The sequence below is a fragment of the Carlito syrichta genome, unplaced genomic scaffold (genome assembly GCF_000164805.1).
Source record: "Carlito syrichta isolate Samal-C Ts95f unplaced genomic scaffold, Tarsius_syrichta-2.0.1 Scaffold155199, whole genome shotgun sequence".
NCBI classification, from domain to species: Eukaryota; Metazoa; Chordata; class Mammalia; order Primates; family Tarsiidae; genus Carlito; species Carlito syrichta.
The window spans coordinates 60,494-69,033 of NW_007099295.1; positions in this window are offsets into that span (position 1 = coordinate 60,494).

Consider the following 8,540-nt stretch of genomic DNA (forward strand, 5'->3'; position numbering starts at 1 on the left):
GAGGGAGACTCCAACTCAAAAAAAAAAAAAGAAAAAGAAAATGTAACCATGGGGTTTTGCAAAGCGTAACATTTGATTTTGCAAAGCGTAACATTAACAAAGCATACAGTTACATGGGACTTATGGCGAAGGAGTTTTATAACAGCCAGCCGGAAACGGTCCGCAGGACCTGCCCAAAGGGGACAAAGCTGGGGGGGTCTGTGGTCGTGGGAACGTGACAGTAATCACACGTAGGCACTGAGGAGTGGTCCTTAGGTCAGGCAGGCAACTGAGATGGAAGCTTTAAACAAAATGGAGTGAGCTGGTTGATACTATTATTTTGCTAGCTATTTGATTTTTTTAATGGATTTAGCATATTTCAGTGTCACCCCCTTTTCTAAACCCTAGGCCACACACATGCCCCTCTCCTTCTGTATTTTGGTGGTGGCACCACCATTCACCGAGTGGCCCAGGCCGATGGCCGCCACCATCAGGGAGTCCTCCTGGGTTGCTTTGCACTCACAGCCATTGCATGAGAAAACCCTCTTGGTCCTCCTCCTCCCCCCTCTCCATCCTCAGTGGTACTCACTGCTTAAGTCCTCAAGAGGCCCCCACAATGCTCAGGATAAGACCTCAAATCCCATCAAGCCCCACACAAGCCACCTGCCACCGTCTCCCTCAGTGGCTCCACTTCAGGCCTACCCTTCTCTGCTGAGCCTTGGCAGAGACAACCCGTTCCTGCCCCGGGGCCTTTGCACGTGCTGTTCCTGCTGTCTGGGAAACTCTTCCTGGCCTGCAGGGCCAGCTCCTCCCCCGCTCCCCATCTCTCAGGTCTCTGCTCAAATTCACCTCCTCGGAGGGGCCTCCCTGACCACCTCGGCCTGTCACGAAACCACCTCGGCCTGTCACGGAACCCGTTCACTGTTTTGAAACCCGCATTCCTGATGGAAATGACATTGTTATCTGGCTTCCCTTGAGAATGTGAGTTCTCTGCAAGCAGGAAGCTCGTCTGCCTGACACCACTGTATCCCCAGACTTAGAACAGGCCAGGGGGCACGACAGACCTCTGCTCAGTGCTTACAGCCACGCTCTGACGCCCAAGGACAAGTCTCTTCTTTTTTTTTTTTTGAATCAGAGTTTGTTTTTTTTGAGTTGGGGTCTCACTCTGTCGCCCAGACTGGAGGGCAGTGGCCGCTCCCGGCCACCGCAGCCTCGACCTGCTGGGCTCTGGCGGTCCATCCGCCTCAGCCTTCCAAGTAGCTGGAACTACAGGCATGCACCACCAAGCCCGGCTAATTATTTTTTTTGATTTATTGTAGAGACAAGGACTCGCCAAGTTGTCTTGAACCCAGGCTGTCTGTCTCCCAGGCTGGTCTTGAACCAGCAGGCTCAGGCAATCCTCTCAACTCGGTCTCCCAAAGTGCTAGGATTATAGGCGTGAGCCACCATGCCTGGCCCACAAATCTCTTGGCAGTTAAGAGGACACCAGCCTGGGACAGTGGCGTTTACCTATCATCCCAGCACTTTGGGAGGCCGTGGCAGCAGAATCGCTTGAGCCCAGGGATTCAAGACCAGCCTGGGCAACATAGCAAGACCCCATCTCTATAAAAAAATTAAAAACTTGCCGGGCTTGGTGGCTCAGCCTGTAATCCCGCGCCTTTGGGAGGCTGAGGTGAGTGGATGGCCTGAGCCTGCGGGTTCGAGACCCATCTGGGCAGCGAGACCTCATCTCTGCAATAAATCAAAAAATCAGCCGGGCGTGGTAGCGCATGCCTGTAATTCCGGCTACTCGGAAGGCTGAGGCGGAAGGATCGCCGGAGCCCAGCAGGCGAAGCTGCGGTGGCTGGGAGCGGCCACTGCACTCCAATCTGGGCGACCAAGTGAGACTCTAACTCAAAAAAAAAAAAAAAAAATTAAAAACTTAGCCAAGCACGGTGGCAACTATAGTCCCAGTGACTCGGGAGGCTGAGGAAGGAGGATCACCTGAGCCCAGGAGGGGGAGGCTGTGGTGGGCTATGATCGTCCACCTGCACTGCAGCCTGGGGACAGAATGAGACCCTGCCTCTAAAAAGAAAAAGAGCAACAGAAAGAAACCCGGCCCTGTTGACAGTCAAGCCGGCTCTCCTAGCAACTCCAGGAAACCAAGTCGAGGTGACAACAGCGAGCTCCAAGCAGAAGACTCAGCGCAGATGGACGGGCCGTCTGGAGCCCACGAGAGTTGTTGCTTGTGACCCCGCCAGCCCAGTCCTCATCCCACCGGACAGAGGACTTCAGAGCAGGCCGGCAGGGGACGGGGAGACCCCAGGCAGAAGCAGCCACCCCGCGGGGTCCGGGAGCGGCCCCCGCCTCGTGAGCCGCAGTGAGGACCAGCGGCAGATGCTGGCGGCCAGCCTGGTTGCTAGGAGACGCGTGTGGGAGGGATGCTGCAGCCGAATCCGCCAGGGTTGGAGAAGACAGAAACAGAAGGACGGATCTGTCAACTCCATCTGCAAGGGCAGGGATCGCACGGGAACACAGTCGCTGAGACGCAAGGCGGCCCGGCCCGAGGAGGCCGAGGCGGAAAGATGGCCCGAGGCCGGGAGTTCCAGACCCGCCTGGACAACATAGCGAGACCCGTCTCGACAAAAAGTCAACATTAGCCAGGCGTGGGGATGCACAGCTGAGTCACGGTCAAGATCCAGGAGCACTTCCCTGGCCCGCTCAGCTGTCTCCCTCAAGGCTGCCTTCCTAGGCTGGCGTCTGCGGCTGAGATGGTTGTGGTGAGCAGATCAGCGCTCTGCCATGCAAACAAGCCAAGGACTCGCCTTCCTTGTCAGGGTGGAGAAAGCAGCTTGGACAGGGACAGGCCACGTTCACGACATGAGAAGAAAATGTCTCGGGAAACAGACACTCGCACACCGGCGGTGACAGCAGCACGAGTCCCACCAGGCAGAGGGTGGAAACGGATCCACAGGGCGAGGGATGATGGATCCGCACGGCGCGGCCCGTCCACACGTGGAATGTGACTCAGCCACACAGAGGAAGGAGGCTCTGACGGGCCACAGCATGGGCGGATGGACCTTGGGGACATCACGCTCCACAAGACCCAGACACAGAAGGACACACCACGGGTGATTCCATCTCTATGAAATGTCCAGGACAGGCCAGTCCGCAGAGACAGGTCGTGGACCCATGGGTGCCGGGGGCCAGGGAGGGGACAGAGGCCTCACTGGGGAAGTGAGAACGTTCTGGAGATGACCGTGGTGATGTCTGCACAAGCACGTGTGAACACACTTCAGGCCGCCGCACGTACAGACGGTGAAGTTGACAATGTTACGTGACATGTGTTTTTCTGCGATACATTTTGGGCTTGTCCTATCATTAAAAAACTTGGAAGGTTCAGAAAAATGGAAAAAGAGAAACAAACAAGCTTGCTGTGAACACGCCTCCCCTCCAGCTTGTCTTAAAAATCACTGTCCGGCCGGGCTCGGTGGCTCAGCCTGTAATCCCAGTGCTTTGGGAGGCCAGGGGGAATGAATTGCCTGAGCCCGCGGGTTCGAGACCCGCCTGGGCAACTTGGCGAGACCTCATCTCTATAATAAATGAAAAAGTTAGCCGGGTGTGGTAGTGCACACCTGTAGTTCCAGCTACTCGGAAAGCTGAGGCGGAAGGATCGCCAGAGCCCAGCAGGTTGAGGCTGCGGTGGCCGGGAGCGGCCACTGCACTCCAGTCTGGGTGACAGAGTGAGACTCCGGGGACTCAAAAAACAAAAAAACTAAACCTGGGCCGGGCGTGGTGGCTCACACCCATAATCCCAGCACTTTCGGAGGTGGAAGCAGGAGCCATAGCCTGAGCCCTGGGCAACTTGGTGAGACCTCATCCCTAAATAAAATCAAGAAAAATTAGCCGGGTGTGGTGACGTGTGCCTGTAGTTCCAGCTCCTTGGAAGGCCGAGGCGGAAGGATCGCCGGAGCCCGGCAGGTCGAGGCTGCGGCAGGTCGAGGCTGCGGTGCCCATGAGCATGCCACTGCCCTCCAGCCTGGGCGACAGAGCGAGACTCCAACTCAGAAAAAAAAAAATTCCCTGTCGGGGGGCCAGACCCAATGGCTCACACCTGTCATCCCAGCACTTTGGGAGGTAGAGGCTGGAGAATCACTTGAGCCCAGGAGTTCGAGACCAGCCTGGGAGACATAGTGAGCCCTCATCTCTACAAAAATAAATTTTTTTTTAATTAGCTGGGCGAGGTGGCGCCCTCCTGTAGTCCCGGCTACTTGGGAGGCAGAAGGATCACCTGAGCCCAGGAGGTCGAGGTTGCAGTGAGCTATGATCATTCCACTGCACTCCAGCCTGGGCAGTGAGACTCTGACTCAAAATAAAAAAGAAAAGAAAAAGATCACATTTGGGGCTGGGCGTGGTGCCTCCTGCCTGTCATCCCAGCCCTTTGGGACGTTGGGGTTGGGAGGATCGCTTGAGCCCGGGAGTTCGAGACCAGCCTGGGCAACACAGCAAGACCCCATTTCTATTAAATAAATAAATGCATAGTTGAAACTTATTTGGTCGTCAATCAGCAAACACTCACTACCTTCCTTGGGGGCATCAAAAGATAAGCCAGAAGTTGTCGCTTCATGCCTGTGAGCCAACGGCACAGCCCTTTAACCTACTGGCAGTGGGTCGTGGGTTCGATTCACTCCGCTTCCTTAAGCGTCTCTGAAATCGGGCAGCCCAAGCCTTGCAGTGCTGTGGGGAGAATCCAGTCATAAAAGACATTTGAAAACACTTGCTGCACAGAAAGGTCCAGGCTCGGACACGGGGACCGTGAGAACGGGTCACTGTCATGCAAGTTACCCACAGAACGGTGACCCCAGACACCTGTCTCGCCCTGCCAGGCTAAGAGAAAAGCCCCGCGGATATGCTGCTGACGTGTGGGGATTTCCGTCCAGCGGCCAGTCCCCCCATAATCACCCCACAGTAAAGCTGCCCACGGCGAGGAGCCTTCCGGGAGCTCAGCAGCACCCCCTCGTCACTGTCAGGCAACAAAGAGACCAAAACCCACAAAGAGAAAACAAAACTGACTTGGAGGAGAGAGGCAGGGCAGAAGAAGACCGTTCTAGAAAAGTCGTTACGTTCCTGATTCAAACACCAGAGACAGAAAAAAAAAGCACCCTTATGAACAGAAGAAGATATCGTTGCCAGGTAATAAGTATAAGTTTGCCTCTTAAAATGGAACAATCAAGGAATCAGAAAGAGCCCTCGGAAATTAAAACTCCGAGAGCCGAAATTAAAATGTCCCTAGAAGGGTTGGAAGTGAGGAAATGTCCCAAAACGTAGAATGAAAAGAGAAAAAGTGGGAAGGGGGACAAGAAAATAGGGTCAATTCAAGAAGTTCGACCTCCAGGCACAGTGGCTGATGCCTGTGATCCCAGTTCTTTGGGAGGCCAAGGCAGGAGGATTGCCTGAGCCCAGGAGTTTGACACCAGCCCATGCCACATGGTGAGACCTCATCTCTACAGAAAACTTTAAAAAGTAGCTGAGCGGAGTGGTGCATGCCTGTAGTTCCAGCTATGCAGGAGGCTGAGGCAAAAGGATCACCTGAGCCCAGGAGGTCGAGGCTTCAGTGAGTTGTGATTGTGCCACTGCACTCCAGCCTGGGCAACAGAGTGAGACTCCAGATCAAAAAAAAAAAAAGAAAAGAAAAAAAAAATCCACCATATGAGGAAGACATATTCCACAAAGAGAACAGAGAAACCAAAGCCACCCGTGATATCATTCAAGAAAGTTTTCCGGGAAGAGAACACATGACAGAGCCCACCAAGTGCCCAGCACAACGGGCAAAAATCCACCCACACAAAATTCACCACTGGGAAACGAGGAGAACGAGGAGTAAGGATTCCACAACCTTCCAGATGGAGAAAGCAAAAACCATGTGATGGGCAGAGGATGAAGATGCAAGGACAACTTCAGTTCAGTTCATCTGACTGCCTGAGACCAGAGTGAAGAAAATTATCCACCACCCAGAATACTGTCCTTGGTCAAACCATCCATTACAAGGGGGTAGGAGGAAACACTTCCTCTGGAGACTCTAGAGGGTGCATATTTCCCAAACAAGGGAGCAAACCAAGAAATGGGGAAGACCCGGCCCCAAGAAACAGGAACTACAGCCCGGAAACCCCCTTGTGCTGAGGAAGAGAGAGGCCAGGACCACAGCTGGGCAGTGGGAGCAACCAGCCCAGAGTGGAACAGTCAGCTCTGGTGGAGAGACCGGGAGAGGGAGAGAGTCGCAGACACATGAAACCAAGGCGATAACTAACGCCAGGAAAATAAAAAAGCAAGTTCCTGAAAATAATGTTCTTGAAGTGTTCATTGCTCCACTGTGAACAATATTTATGTATAATATAAGCAGTCAAATTTTAATTTAACCAAAAATTGTGATTCTTGGGAAGAAGAATGCCTAAGAGCTAAATCTCAACCATCAGGACTAGGAAATTAATGGACAATGTTCAACAGAAAAATCAAGAGATGAGTCAGACACGTTATTTGGAAATATGGAGGTAAGGATCAGAGAAGCAGCCAAGGGGAATAGTCACTGATATGCATTGTGTTGTCTTCAGCACACAGTGAAGCACCCAATAAATATCAGCTACCATTCATATCAACAAGACAAACTTACCCTTAAGGGGCTCATTGCTGAGCTGGGGAGCTTTGTTTATACATATGTGTGTGTGTGTGTGTGTGTGTGTGTGTGTGTGTGTGTGTGTGTGTGTGTGTGTGTGTGTAGAGAGAGAGAGAGAAAGAGGCAGATTTTAAAAATTTTTAATGATCATTTAAAAAAAATAGAGATGGGGTTCTCACTCTGTTGCCCAAGCTGATCTTGAACTCCTGGCCTCAAGTGATCCTTCCACCTCAGCCTCCCAAGTAGCTGGGACTACAGGGGTGCACTACCATGCCAGTTCATTTTTTTATTTTTTATTTTTTTAGTTGGAGTCTCACTCTGTCGCCCAGACTGGAGTGCAGCGGCCGCTCCCGGCCACCGCAGCCTCGACCCGCTGGGCTCCGGCGATCCTTCCACCTCAGCCTTCCAAGTAGCTGGAATTACAGGCACGCACTACCACGCCCTGCTAATTTTTGATTTATTGTAGAGATGAGGTCTCGCCAAGTTGCCCAGGCGGGTCTCAAACCCGCGGGCTCAGGCAATCCACTCACCTCAGCCTCCCAAAGATGTGGGATTACAGGCTGAGCCACCGAGCCCGGCTTATTTTATTTTATTTATTTTTATTTTTTATTTTTTTTTAGTTGGAGTCTCACTCTGTCACCCAGACTGGAGTGTAGTGGCCGCTCCCGGCCACCGCAGCCTCAACCTGCTGGGCTCTGGCGATCCTTCTGCCTCGGCCTTCCAAGTAGCTGGAACTACAGGCGTGCGCGACCACGCCCGGCTAATTTTTTGATTTATTGTAGAGATGAGGTCTCGCCAAGTTGCCCAGGCGAGTCTCGAACCCACGGACTCAGGCCATCCACTCACCTCAGCCTCCCGAAGGCGTGGGATTACAGGCTGAGCCACCGAGCCCGGCTGGGTTTTATTTTTTAACCACTCATTGAGAGCTTACTACATGCCATGAATATTTACGCATTTAATTTAACAGATTGAGAAATGCTCCTACCTAGAAGAAAATAAAGACGATGAGAGACCAGGGGTCTGCAAACTGCAATCTGAGGGCCAAGTCTGAACTGCTCTCTGTATTTTTTTTTTCTTTTTGAGTTGGGGTCTCCCTCTGTCGCTCAAGCTGGAGTGCAGTAGCACGATCATGGCTCACTGCCGCCTCAACCTCCTGGGCTCAGGCAGTCCTCCCCTCTCAACCTCCTGAGTAGCTAGGACTACAGGTGTGTGCCACCATGCCTGGCTAATTTCTGTAGAGACCGGGTCCTGCTGTGTTGCCCAGGCTGGTCTTGAACTCCTGGCCCAAGCGATCCTCCTACTCTGGCCTCCCAAAGTTCTGGGATTACAGACATGAGCCACCACGCCCGGAATTTCCTCCTCCTTACCCTTCGTATGTCTCTGTTTATTTGCCCCGAGAGCTGCTTCTCCTTACCAGGCTCCAGACATAGCCGGTCGCCCAAGCCCGGCAAGTGAGGCAGGAGAGAGACCAACAGTAACAAGTTAGACCGGGTGACGGGTCACCATTCTGGCTTTGACACTGGAGAATAAGGACGGGTGGCCATGACAGGGCCGTCGGGAAGGGGCTCTTGGAGAAGTTGAAAACATGGAGCGTTGGGAGATCCCCAGAAGAGCTGGGGGAAGGACGGAGTACCGGGAGGTGGGAACGGCACGTGCCAAGGCCCTGCGGCTGGCCTGTGCCCATGGCTTTTGAGGATCAAGCAAGGAGCTGGGCGTGCAGGGGACCGCGACCAGTCCACGCAGGTGGCAGGCCCGAGGGAAGCTGGGATTGTGTCCCCAGCCTGGCGGGAGCCATGGGAAGGTGTTCAGGCTGGAAGCGTCCACAGATGATACCTGCAGCCGTGACTGAAAAGTGACGTACCAGGAGCGGCTTCCACGGGCCCCGGCGGCCAGGGGGTCCCCACATCCAGCC